General features: G+C 31.6%; 1 protein-coding gene across 1 annotated transcript in view; it reads right to left on the bottom strand.

Annotated features, from left to right (window-relative positions):
• The window catches only part of LOC106471006 (endochitinase A1-like), a 50,147-nt gene extending 35,095 nt beyond the window's left edge, over nucleotides 1-15,052 (bottom strand). The window contains exons 1-3 of the mRNA XM_013931591.2: nucleotides 15,046-15,052; nucleotides 5,969-5,970; nucleotides 2,151-2,158 (exon numbers count right to left, since the gene is read on the bottom strand). The gene's annotated coding sequence lies outside the window, so the exon portion shown is untranslated. The remainder of the gene's footprint in view (nucleotides 1-2,150; nucleotides 2,159-5,968; nucleotides 5,971-15,045) is intronic.

Here is a 15,052-nt window from a genome sequence, read left to right as displayed (position 1 = left end):
TAGAGACTGAAGATCTCTTTCCTTCATAACCCTATTAAGGTTATTCCCATCCAAATTATACTTATAATTCAAATTGTGATAACCCACATGCATTATCTTGCATTTATTATAATTAAAACCCATCTGCCATTTATTTGCCCAACTCACTAAATGATCTAAATACTTTTGTAAATCAGCAGCATCTTCTTCACAGCTAGCAACACCCAATACCTTAATATCATCTGCAAATTAATTTATTAACTATCCCTTCATCTATGTCATTGATGTAAATCAAAAAGAGCAAGGTCCTAAGACATAGCCCCAAGGTACCCCCACTTGTGACATTAATCCAGTTTGACTGAACTCCATTTGCAACAACCTTCTGCTTTCTTACATCGAGCCACTCTTTTATCCAATTGGCTAACTTATCCCCAACACCTATAGAGCTGCCTTTTATGTGGCACCTTGTCAAATGCTTTCTGAAAATCCAGATACACAAAATCTACACTCTTACCGTCATCTACATAAGCAATAACCATTTCAAAGAATGTTAAAAGATTTGTAAGGCAAGATTTTCCTTTAGTGAAACCATGTTGACTATCCAATAAAATTCTAAGCTTTGTTAAATGACTTTGCAAAGCATCTTTTAACAAACTTTGTTTGATCTCATTTCCATTTATCAACTGATTAAGATGTGGAATACTGCTTAAATCGTCATTAGTAAAAACTGAAGAAAATGTAAAATTTAATAACCCAGCCATCTCATAATCATCTCAAAGGTCCTATCCCTATCCTAACATTTTGTTTCCCCTTAATGTATTTAAAGAAACCCTTATTGTTAATTTTTACTTTTTCAGCCAACTTTTTCTCATACAGCCTTTTTGATGTCCTAATTTCCTGTTTCAATAACTTTTTTGATCTTCTATAATCTTCTAAGTCTCCTGTCATACAGGTCAATTGAAATTTCTCAAATTTATGATGCTTTCTTTAATTTTATTTCTTAAACTCTTTGTCAGCCAACCTGGTTTTTTTACTTGTAGCTACCCTTTTCTTTCTATTAGAAATATGTTTACAATGAATATTTCAAAAATTTCCACATCTGATCAGTGTCTCCAAATAACTCAGTTGCTTAATTCAAAACAGATAATTCTTGTCGATTCCCTTCAAAATTTGCTTTTCTTAAATTTGTAACCAAAATATTATTCCTCATTACCATATGCAGCAAAACATTATACCTAATACAGCAATGATCACTTGCACTCAGATGGTCTCCAATTTCCACCCTCTCAATCATTTCTGTATTTGTGGACACAATGCATGAAAATTCCTACATTATGAACCAACTCTAGTTCAATTTTTACAAAGATTCAGGTGGTAAGATCATTTTACACTCTACACAATATACAGATTTATGACATATCACTTCCATGTTATCATTACGAACATTTGTGAATCATTTTACACTCTACACAATATAAAGAATTATGACATATCACTTCCATGTTATCATTACGAACATTAACTAACTTCTAATATATTGGAAAGATTCAATATAAAAAGTGACATTCTTTCCCCGCTGATTTTTCCAAGCCCGTTCCCTTGGCTGTGGTTTCGCTAGATAGTAGATAGGTACAGTGGGAATCTCGTTAATCCAATTATCAAGTGATAATCTGTAGTTGATTATTTTAGGAAATAATTTATTTAATCTGTTTTGTATGAGGTTGTTCATAATTCTGTATATTGTGTAGAGTGTAAAATGATTCACAAATGTTCGTAATGATAACATGGAAGTGATATGTCATGTTTCTGTATATTGTGTAGAGTGTAAAATGATTCACAGTAAAGGTAAAGTGAAATTTATTGTTTGAAGTAATTATATTAAATTGGCCAAAATGCATTTTCAAGGTAGTGAAATTTCACAGGATTTGTCCTTTTTTTTTATTTTCTGTAATATTTTATTTTTTTATTAAGTTTTTTATATGTATGCTTTTGGTATGAGTCATAATTGATAATTTCAAACTACATTTTTTGCATAAATTAAATACTATTAGTAGACTCTTTTGGAATGATTTATTGAAGCAAACTCACGCCCAAGTTAGTATTTCAAGGCAACAATTTTCTTTCCCTTGGCACTTTTTTGTTTTTACTAGAAGCCTTTTTTATTATTCTTTGTTCTGCACTAGATTTTGGAGAAGAGCTACCCATAGGAATTGATTTAACAACAACATGATGCTGATTCTGAACAGGTCCTGGTCCAGGTCCTGGTAATGGAGATAAAAACAAGCTGGTAGCACCAAGTGCTGAAGAAGATAAAGGTAAAGGATGATCTTTCCTGTCTGGTGAAGCAGGGTTTTTATTTTTATTCATAAAATTATCTGAAATTCTCTCTACTCGCACCACTGGAGCTAGTGTATGATTTTTCTGGATCTTTGGTGTTACTGTGTTTTTTTCTTGTTTTACTTTTGAAGGCTTGCCATCCATTCCAATAGCCCCTAGCAACTTCAGTCGAGATACAGAATGACCAGTTGATGACTTCATGTTTATATGAGATGATGACTTGTTAGGCACTAAAACTGTGTGAGATGATAAGGCTGAGTTTGCTTTAACCAAGCAAGTCTCTGAATGAGTAACAGCTGTAGGAGAAACTTGATGTATACTTTTATCATTTCTAAAATACCTGTAAAAAAAATGTAACTTAGAAATAAATCACTTGTTAAAGATTCAAATTTATAAACTTTTTACTTTGTATTAGTAATTGAGACCCAATGTGGTTCAGTGGTAAGTCAGGGCTTATCATGCTAAAAATTGGGTTTTCTCTTCCACAGTGGACAGAGCACAGATAGCTTATTGTATAGCTTTGTGCTTCATAACAAACAAACAATCAGTAATTGGAGATTTTTATTTTTCAGAGATAAGACATGGTAAAGACTCACTGGATAACTTTGTAATATTATCACTAACAAAAATAGAATGTGATTTTTGATAAATGCATGCTTGGGTTACAAATATTAACCAAATGAGTTCAAAATTTAATATTACACTTGAGTGAACCTATACAATATTACTTGTTAAAAATTTGTATTTTAATACATATTTAAAACTAATCCAATGAAGCATTTTAAAAAAAAAAATTACCAAGTCAAATATATTTCACATTACACATCCTTACCAACACTGTGGTAAAAATAAATGTGAAGCTCAATATATCATTCAATTTACCACTTGTCACCAGGTTATACTGGTTTCAGGGAATTCCACCCCTCATCGGTAACCCTGGATAAAGATGACTTGAAAGAATAAGACTAAGCTTCACATAGTGGTGGAATACATACTATACATACAGTGTTTTGAGATGTCTTTAAATATAGGTTCACTGTGGTGAGTAAAAAACATTTCAAAACACCACACATAAAGAATTTGGTTATCTGTACAGTTTCTGTTAATCCATCAAACACGTTTGTTGCCCTAACATACTGCCTACATAAATAATATATCAGAACATTTTTTTATTATTAGGGGTATTCTTTGGTGTACAAATTTTACCAGTTTACAGTACCAATGTCTCAAAAAATAGCTGTAAAAACAAGGTACAACAAATAATAATAACAATAAATAATATCAATGAAAAATTTTTAAAGGTTTTGGTTTGAGTCAGAAACTTGATATTTCAATGTTCAGATCTGTAAACAAATACATTAGAGAGAGAAAAGTATCAACTGATATTGGTTAACTGACTCTGAGCTTGCAAAGAGTTCTGTTGCTTGGGGTTAAAAAGAGATTGTACCAATGTATCACAAATTGCCAACAACAATTTGTACTAAACAAAATGTGTTATAACGTAAGCTCCAAGATAAACTTTACAATACATACAGCTAAACGTTTTCAGTGCTCTAGTATACTGTTAAATTATTCAGGTAAAGAAACTTTCATATAAAACCTAAAACAAACTTAATACTTTCTAAACATATTAAACGTAAATGTCACAATAATAGACATTTATAACAGTAAATTCGTTTGATCCGCTTGAAATATCACTATGAAAATTGTTGAAGACATTAACACGCATGCAAACTTGTAAAGTATTTTATTAGTGATCACACGCACAACACAAACTACGTCTATTTAAAAGGAATGTTATGAAAATGTAAAGGTTACACTTAGTCTTACATTGTCACGTTGCCAATATCTAAATAACAACACGAGCAAGTGAGAAAGAGTCCGATGATGATTTCGCTTTAACACCGTATTGCTAACCTAAATCTTGCGCAACGGACGGTTTGTTGGTGTAAGTTTCAGAGAATAAACGTTTTTTCCGTTGCCCGAAGCATTGACGCTAAAAGTCGCTGACATTTCCTTAAATCTTTTTTATCGATCCAATATGGCAGGTATATAGGAAAATTTCTACGGTTTGACATATACTTTTACTGCCACCTAGCGGATATGGAATAAAGCTTTCAGCAAAACAAACCCACCGCGAAGTGTCCACGCGACTTGATACAATAACAGACGTGACCTTCGTCATGACTTGAATTTCACACCGCCTGTGACAAGTACCAATCAGAAAAAAGATTCTCAAAAAACAATGTTAACTTTCTCAATACACACAGAAACAGTTTAATCTACTAAAAATGACATCAATATAACAGAGAAAATAATAATGGTTTAGATCAAACGTAATGTTGATGGACGTAACGCAAGGTAACTGTCAGTACGAGAAAAAAATATTAAAACATTCACTCATAAAATCGTAAAAAAACTTAGTTACATAAATAATTGTTTTCAGTTATTATGGGTTTTTTAAACGCTTTCTTAAAGAATAGGGTCATATCAGTAACATAATATTTGTGGCTCTGATAAAATAAAAGTAAAAGAGGTTAATATATTCAATAAAATTAAACAGGACTTGTAGTTCAAATGTGTTGCTTAATTTCCACATTTTTCAAACATGATATATTCCATGTTTGAAAATTTTAAATGTAATGACCAGTAAACTTTAAATACGCATTTATACATCACACACAGATTTTGGAAATCCTGTATTTATATATTTCAAAAGATACCGAGGTATTAATATATATATATATATATATATATATATATATCCACTTCCTTCACAACCCCTTCCTTCCCTTTTCAATTATCAGATAGCAAGTTACAGTTTCTATTATAGTGAGGTTGACAGAGAGTTGAGTCAGTAGCATACGGATCCAACCAACATTTAAATACAAAATTATCCATTTGAGCTTGTGCATCCGAATGTAACAGTATCAACGTGTCTCATGACAAGTTAACATCCAATTAGGCATGACTATCCTGAAAAGTGTGATCACAAATTAGAAATAAGCCTTATCAAATTAAGCTCATTTTAATCGCTTAAGTGGAGCTATAGCATAGTGATAATTGAAGAATTAGCCCTGATAATTATTACCTATCTTAGCGATATTTGAGAAACAAACAAATGAAAAAAAAAGCATGTGTACAGATACTTACCTGTACTGAAAACCTGCTGCCGAGAGTAATTTATCAAGTCTATACGTAAAACCTTACAGCACGAGCGTCGCCAACCTTGGTTACCGGGACGAAGAAATATAAACGTACAGCAAGCAAGGTTACTAAAACTGCGACTCAGCACCTTGTGCCAAACACGTGTCTTGAAAAGAACGTTGTTTATATCGAGTGTCCGAGCATCTCTGAATAAGATACCGAAATAATTTACATTTACTGACACGAATCACAGCACAATACATAAACCCGAATCGCTGGTAATGTATCACTAATCTATTTCAAATTAATTTGATAATGTTTACAGTGGAAACGACAAACTGGCGGCGAGCTTTCAATGACTATATACACATATCACACACTGTGTCACACATACATGTATATAACGTCAATCTTCTAGTTACGTAAAGAAAGACGTCATATTTCACTAAACCTCTACACAACGTATCTCACGTAGTTATCGCACAATACGTAGGTGGAACTTTACGACTGATAAAATGACGTATATATATTTTTGGGCTATAAAATAATATATATAAAATAAAATGGTAAAAATGTAAATGTTCGTTTGAACTCTTGTTTTTTTTCAGTTTTACCCTCTCGTTCTCATTTCTTAGAATAAGTAAAAAAATTTCATGTTCTAAAATAATGTTACTGGGATCAAAATGTATTTTTTGACTTCTTTCTTGATATAAACTACTGTTTTATATCATACCTGGCCATACTGCAAATATTGTATGCTCAACTAGACGATGACGAGAATGATTTGCCAAGTTTCCGGTTACAAGTAAACATTACGAATTGATAAGTTCAGTACTAAATACTAATCAAACTACTTAATCAAGCACATCAAAACTTTATATCAAGGGAATCTCAAACGATTTATAAGCTGAAATCAGTGAACAGATTCCTAAACTTTCCGTGCACACAAAAAAGTAAGTACGCGGGCAGTGCTGTTGACAGAAAACGTGTCAAACTTTCTAAAAACAAATGATAACGATTTGTAAAAGTAAACTCGTTTTATACACACACACACATACATATATATATGTGTGTGTGTGTGTATTAAGAACTATAAATTATTTTATCTTCTGGTAACCTTTTAATACCGTATTTTCACATGAATAACCCGCCCCCCTGGTACTACCCCGCACCTGAGGAAAAAGGTGCTCTAAGAAACTATTAGGCACGTATTACCCGCACTATTGTATACCCCGCAACCCAGTGACATGACACAGATAAATTTTGGAAGACAAGAAAAATTAAAGAATCCTTTTACATACTACGGTAACATAATAAAACGTTCACTAAACACGTGTTGAAGTACAACAATATAAACAAATATTCAGAATAGAAAATTGGCAACTTCAGTCTTAAAAACAAACAAACAAACAAAAACCCGTATTACCCGCACACCAGTATACACTGCAGTTGGCATTTTTTTAAAATTAATTTAACATATAGCCCGCGAGTTATTTGCATGAAAGAACGTTAGCAAATAAGACAGAATAACAAGTACTAACGATTCCAATTATATTTCATTTTCTCAAACGGCATGTGTGGTTAAAGTTTGGTTTAGGTATTATACACACAAGGATTATCTACGCTAGCTGTCATAAATTTTGAATTGATAGACCACAAGTCAACTACGCCTACCGTTAATTCTTGGACTATTATTATACAATATTGGGATTTGACCGTCACTCTTACAGAGTATCCACGACCCCAAAAATGCAGGTTGCTTTTCTTTCTTTTCGACAAAGAAAAGCGAAAAAAAAAGAACATTTGGAACCACAGTCCAGCACGCTGACCACAGAAACCAGCAAGTGAGGATCTAGTACAATAGCTTGAAATTTTAGATATATAGGAATCAAGAACAACAAATCAAAAATACTATGATCTTTCATGGGTAATAAATACATTCTGCATCAAATCGACCAAAATGTTTTCGGTTAAATTAAAAAACAAACAAAAAAAAACAACTTCTTATCAAGTAACTATTATCCAAAACGTTTTGTTAAATGTGCTTCTTTAATTCATAAAGTATTTAATGTATTTCTTTCTTTGTAACTTGAATGGTATGCAGAAAGAGCAAAATACCAAAAACTTAAAATACAGTTAAAAGAAGTTTATTACATATTTTTAGTTCGTTAGAAGATTTAAAAATGGCTTATCAATTACGAAAAAGCTGCTACTAAACAAATCACATTTCGATACTATGTGAAAATTCTTTGAAAAGATATACATATTACGGTATATAGTATATCAATGTAACAAACACTATTACTTTTTATTGATTACTTATTATAAAAAAAGTTTGTAAGGTCAAGTGTCATTCAAGGTAATTTGACCTTTGTAATAGGTTGTTACTGGTCTGTTTTACGAAATTTTACTATTTTCTAATACGATATACATATTATTCACAACGTCCTTGTAAATACATACACACACACTCATATATACATTCATACATTCCTCAACGTTTCCACATTTTTAAAGAAGTATTCAGTGCTACTTTACCATACTGTTGTAAAGCACAAAGCTACAGAATGGAATATCCGTGCTCTGTCACTGACTGCGGGTATCGAAACCCGATTTTTGGTGTTGTTATCCCATTGACTTATCGCCGAACTATCTGGGGGGGGGGGGGGAGGCACACAATTGTCAGGTTTCTTTTGTGTTATTGGTTAAAATTAAGAATGGAAAATCCAGTCCATTTAATGATAACAAAAGTTTTATTCCTTTGATCACAAGTTCTAAAAGTTTCACCTATCCAACGATAGGAATAATTTCATAAATAAATAACGTCTCAATAGAAAATTCAATTATTTGCAAATTTTCTTGAGCGTGCAGTACTTCCAGTATGTCTTTTACACCGCTGAAAACCAACAAAAAAAGAAATAACAGACAAATGGTCTGACGTAATTCCCTTATTAAATTCAAACCGTTTCTAAATTGTCAAGAAGGTTTCGGCGATAAAGCTACTTCCTTCACGTGACGTCAAAAATTCCCTCTGGACAAACAATATCAAAAATGTATAAATTATAGAACGTAACCCACAACAATATTCTATAACACTGAAGCCGATGTATTAGAAATAGCGTCACTAACTAAAACAAGTACAAATAAATGACAGAAAATAAATCACACGGCACATGAAAATGACATTTATCACAAATAAAAAGAACCTATACCATGTACTCATTCGCTCACAAAAAAAGGTAACTTCCATAATCATCCAAAAAATGTCTACAAAACTAATGTATGTACAGTTACGTGAGTGTAACGTTAAAATATTTAGCAAAAAATACATTGAATAAAAAATAACTTAACAACATGAAAATATACAATTTAGAAGAGTTACCAACATAGAAGATATTTCATCTGAGCGCAAAAAAAAAAGCTTTGAAAAACGCAATGGAAAATAATCATATGATTTTTTTGCAAATAGCTTGATACTTAATCGATTAACGTGACGTTACAATCACGACGGACGTCACAACACGATGGATTCTTGTCCAGACTGTATAACAATAACAGCAAAAGTGTCAATTGGAACTCAGCAACATTTGGCGCCAAGTCAATGGGCTGAAATGCATCTCACCTGGAGAAGACTATCACCCAACTGGAGCAAGTACACAATGATCACAAAATCGGCGCAAGAAATTCCCTTCCCACTAAATACATATTTATAAAATAATTTTTACCTTTAAATCTTATAACATTATATATACATATATATCATTTACAGTGAATTTTAGATGTCTCTTCATATGACGAAATTCAGAAAACCTGTCAACGTTTTCAAAAGTTCTTAGTCATATGTACATCAAAAGAGTGAGCATTTTTATTTGTAAAGTCACATTCTTCGTTTTTTGAAAAAAACCTTAATATTCGATTTTAACAGATGTGGTTGTGGAACTCTTCTGTAATACTATTTATACACAAAAAAATTACCACAGCAACACAAGTATCCATAAAAGATCAACCTACATTCCATCATTTAGGACTGTACTGCAGTGTTTTTAGAAACAATTCACTAGCCAAACCAATTTTAAAATAGAAATGCATCCAATGCTAGTACTATTTACTCCTCCCTTTAATTTCTGAATTTGCATTTTCACTTGTTTCTGTTTGATGGTCATGCTCTATTGTTAAACAAGAGAATTCTGTTTACCACTCACTACAAACATCACAAGGTCACTTTCCTCTATCCTACTTTCCTATTTAACAGCTTTATACTGCTGCAAGGCTGATGTTTGTCACTTGGAAAGCCTTCCACTAAGAAAAATCATGCATAAAAAATATATCTTTTTGACTACTTAGCTACATTAATGAACTAGAAGGGCATACAGTAGAGCACATACCTCCACCTTGCAGTGTTGATCATATTCAGCCCTCAAAAAAATACATAAATATGTCTGTTGTTATCGATGGATATGGACCATATTTGGCACGACAATGAGAAATAATATTATTCATACTTCCACCAAGTTTCTTCAAAATCTGATCATTCTTCACTGAGTTATAGAGCAAAAAAGTGTATGAAAAATCAGTCCCCATGTTAACAGACAGGGATTTTTTCTATTTTTGTTTGTGACCTTGCTGTGATTTTAACCTTTGTCCTTGACCCTCCAAGAATTAATCACTTCTAAGTTAGATCATAATCCAAATGTATACCTCCAGTGGCAGAGGTAACAGCCAATTCCAGAATGGTGGAGTTTCAAATCCACATTCAAAATCCTGCTTGAACTTTTAATACATTATTTCCAATGGAGTTAAAAGAAACCAAACTGTACTCATACTTTTGGTATCTTTTCTCATAAATGCAAACAGATGGCTAGATTTTATCTGATGAAAAAATCTTGAAAGCTTATGAACTTGGTAACAAGTTTGTTATTTTCAAAGTAAAATACTTAATCAATAGTTTGCTAATTATGTTGAAATTCTATCTGCTATATACTCTATGTTTCTGTTATAACAGTCACTGTATCTACTGGCAATAGCTACGCTACATTCTCTATCTTTTATAAAAACAACAAGAGACAGAGAATGGTCCCCTTCATTTTGAATAGGATTTTGCTGTTATGAAGATTCTAAAAATAAAGATTACTACATGTATAAAAATACCTAGATCACCTAAACAGTTTAAAAAATAATACTAGCAGAATACAAGATAACTCAGTTTTTGGTCAACAGTAACAACTTCTACAGTATATTAATATACACTGCTTCTTAACTTCAAGAAAAACACTATAAAAATACAATGAAAAAAAAATGTTGATAATTACTGATAAAGAAGAACTTTACAAATATCTCAAAAATTATTTATTAGGTGGCAATTCATGCACAAGTTTTTCTTCAGGCTGAAATACAGACTACACATTTTCATTTTAAGCTGAAATACCCGTCAACTGATGGGGAATGTTTAAATTTAATTAAAACAATATAAGTTTAACAGCAACCACATATTTCGAAGTAATAACTTGAACACAAGCTTTATCTCTAAATTTTGAATTATAACAAAGCTTCTTCATAAACAAGATTTGCAGTTTGCTTTCCATCTACCAACAAATAAAGATTTTGTGGTTATCCCACCCTTGAACACTCTACATCTTATTGATCATGAGAAAAGCATAGTTGTTTGAGAAACAGTTCAGCAACTTTCATACTTTGACCTTGAAACCCTTTAGAATATTCAACATTGTCTAAAGTATCAACCTGCCAAGATTGTTTGAGATTGACTCAATAGACTGGGAGTAATTAACCAACAGGATTTACAAAACAGAAATAGCGTTAAGTTCAATTATGACCCCCTTAGGACATTCTCCATACTTCATAGTGTTTACATATAAATTTTGGTTGAGAATGGCCCAATAGGCTCGGGGGAGTTAGGGTGCAAACAAATATATCTTTATATATATATATATATATATATATATAGTAGAGAGAGAGAGAGAGAGAGATAGTCTTTACAACAATATACCAATTATCTTTGAGCTCATGTTAGAGGTAGATACCTGATTAACAAGCTATAGCTGGGACTTTTATCACTTTTGATAATTCTTTTACTAAAATATTTAACAAAGTGTATGTAAGATAAACTTTAATTTTACAAAAGCAATTATTATGAGTAACTACAGTATCTTACTCAACTGCCTCGTCATGGGTCTCATAAATATAATAAACTTAAACAATAATATGAAGCCTAACCTATCATTTGAATTCTCACTTGTCACCAAATTATACCTGTTTCTGGAGAATTCCATCTCCCATAAGTAACCCTAGACAAGGGCAATCAAAAGAACCAGACTAGGTTTCATATTTAGTTTTAGTATTTCTAGCAGTTTGTCTGCTAAATAAATTAAGATCACCAATTCTACACATTCTTCAAATCCTATATAAATATAGATTCATTTTGGTGAGTAAAAGACAACTCAAAACACCATGCATATAATAAGTTCTTTAAATGTCCTTCCACTTGGCTCTAAAAAAAACCAATAGAAATAGGAACTACAGCTTGTCAGAAATTAAAAACTTCACTAATGGTTTTACATGGGTGAAATGGGTTCCAAATTAAATAAACTTGTGTTCTAGCTAATAGTAACATTATTATTATGTTTTTGGAAGCAGATTTTACAGTGCTGTTACAAATAAAATTAATTTGTTGGGTGGGAAACTAAATTGCTGAAATCACAGAATACAAACACTCGTTTGCATGCTACCTTTCTTCATCCAGAATGTCTGTGCTCTAAAGTAGTAGTAGTAGTTTAACATAATTATACATTTTATTTTACCTCTAATTCAACAAAACAGTGCCATTTTGTTTGTAATTAATACAACTGCATTATTTCCCCCAAAATGGGCCAAAGGCTGCCTGGAGGGGTCACCTGATTTAACCTCTTGCATCACTATACAGTAGTGTGTTGTCAGTCAGTCAGCCAGTAGACATTAAAATGACATCACATAAGGGACACTTAATGTTTCAACTTGTAATGTTGTAACGTCAGTAATATGTGCACATGCCAAGATTCACAAAAAGAATTATGCACTCTGTATGCGACAACACAGCAAAACATATGAACTTCAAAAGCAAGAAATAAAAATATTTGTTACTCTTAATTTTGTTTTTTTTTACTCTTGAAACAAACCACTTTTGGGGACCCTGCAGAAGTACATCTAGTAATGTAACTAGATATTATTTCACATCCTAGTTCCTCAAATCTGTTGCAAAAAAGAACTCATAAGATCCATAGAAACTAGTAATTAGAAAATTGTAACAATGCAGTGAAATTCCTGAAAATAAAAACTAATATACTTGATAATCTACGCACTTTCAGAAATAGGTCTTTTTTTACCCCTAAAGATGGAAGGTCTGCCTTCTAAAAATGCTTTCTTTATTGTTTTTTTTATTTCACAATTCTTGTAAGTTTTGAACCTGCATGATTTCTTAGCATCACTGATTAAAACTTGAAAATAAATCCCAACAAAAGGAAATCATCTGCCATAATTGCCAAAACACTTTAATAATGTATTGTTAAACTAATTGTACAATAGGCCTACACAAATTCAATCCTTAATGTAATGCGATGTTTATGTTTTATATTTATGCTTTACTATTAACTGTAATTCCATGCATCACTCATATAATATTATTTTAATATAATGGATGTGCATGTATATATATATGAATCTGTGACCCAAATAATAAATACAATGTTGCACCATCTATTGAATGACACCACAAACAATAACTCTTAAAAAAATTTACACTTTGGGAATTCAAGATTCAGACAATTAGAAAATAACTATGGTATGTGCAACAGCCATTTCTTTATCAAAGAACACAATTTTAAATAAAAGTATTTTCCTCACCACAAGAACATGACTTTCACCAGGCCTGTACATGAGGGTTTCATTATATTTTTATTAATGTAATTTGTAAATATAGTACAAAAAAATGTTCTTAAAAAACTTATTTTTTCAATAAAGGGTACCACTTTCAATAAATAAAAACATTACAGTTTGTAACAGCACAATCCAAACACTTTTCCTTTGCAGTACTTCTCAGAAAAATCCTTTTTTTGCTTTTTTAGAAAATGTTCATTTTTACAAAATTATTTAAAATGAGGTATGAATACTATGATTAGTACTAACACAAGAGCCACATTTCTGCTCATTTACATACACAGTGATTTGTCAATGAATTGAGTAATAACCCAAGGTTTTACTAGCCCTAGCACTTGAGCACGAGTGAACAGTGGTCATGTGAAAACTAGTGTTTAGTGTGCAAACCCTGGATTGTTATTGTATGTTTGTATTAAAAGCAAGTCTTATTTGTTTAGCAATTTTTTCAGATATTTTATCAAACTTCTAAACTTAAATTTGAACTTTAATTTGATATTGTATATATGATGTAATGGAACTGAGACTTTGATAAAAAAAATTTTCTCTTAACTTTTCATTAGAGCTTTTGTGAGATTTTACTTTATCATTAACTTTGTTTTAAGAGTTTCAGCAGTATTTTATTCTGATTCATGGTGTAAGACATTGTTTCATTTCAACCTAGCATTGGGTTTAACTTAACATTACATTCTTCTGTTTTATATTACAGAGAGGGAGGGCACTCTCAGGACTGGCAACAGAAATCTCACTAAAGGTTCACTTCTTTTTCTCTCTCTCTCATCAGTCCATTATAGCCACAACAGACGTACCTGCCCTTGTTTACTGTTTTATCTGTGATTGCATTGTTGTGTTTTGTTAACAAATATTATTCTTCCATGATTTGATTCTATCTTCCTGACAACCTTAGTTAGAGATTGGAGAAATAAACAGACACACACTCAGTAAACTCAGTATCCTTTTAACCTTAGGAGGCCCAGAGTACTCCTAGAGAAGTCCATGAGTGTGAAAATACCACATCTTCTACAGTTCTAAACAAACTAAAAACTTTTGTCTTTTTATGTAACAAATCAAAAAGCTCTAACAATGAAGCATTAGTAATGTAACCAATAAGTAAAGAGGTTTACCAATAATATTGTTTATGATGATATCTTTGTACAGAGAAAGAGGGAGAGAAAAAATGGAAAAGAAGTAATTTTTAAAACTAGTTTTTACTTATTTCCAGGAATCTGGATTCCTGACATACAATTCACAGACGTTTCTTATTCCGATTTTCTATATATTTATAAATTTGAGCAGAAACATCTTTCATTAGTAACTCACCACACTCACATACATGATGCATGCAGTGCTATAACATATGGGTACTGGTGACAGTATCCATTTCATCAAGTAAATTGGAAAGCTCATTTTATATTTATGCAAATATAACCATGCATAAACTTTAAAATTATGTTCTAAAGTTAAAATAATTCCTGTAGAATATATATATACTTTTATGTTCCCAATCAACAGGTAACATAATATAGTTATTTACAATCTACATAAAGATGTGCATGATTAAATCAAAATTAACGTTTAAGCAGCAAAAACTGTGCTATTATAAGGCCTGCCAAACTAAGTAATTATTAAAACTGGATGATATCCAACAGATATTGCTACATGCAAT

Source organism: Limulus polyphemus, unplaced genomic scaffold (genome assembly GCF_000517525.1).
Source record: "Limulus polyphemus unplaced genomic scaffold, Limulus_polyphemus-2.1.2 Scaffold4350, whole genome shotgun sequence".
In the NCBI taxonomy this organism is placed as follows: domain Eukaryota; kingdom Metazoa; phylum Arthropoda; class Merostomata; order Xiphosura; family Limulidae; genus Limulus; species Limulus polyphemus.
This window is presented reverse-complemented; position numbering and strand designations above follow the sequence as displayed.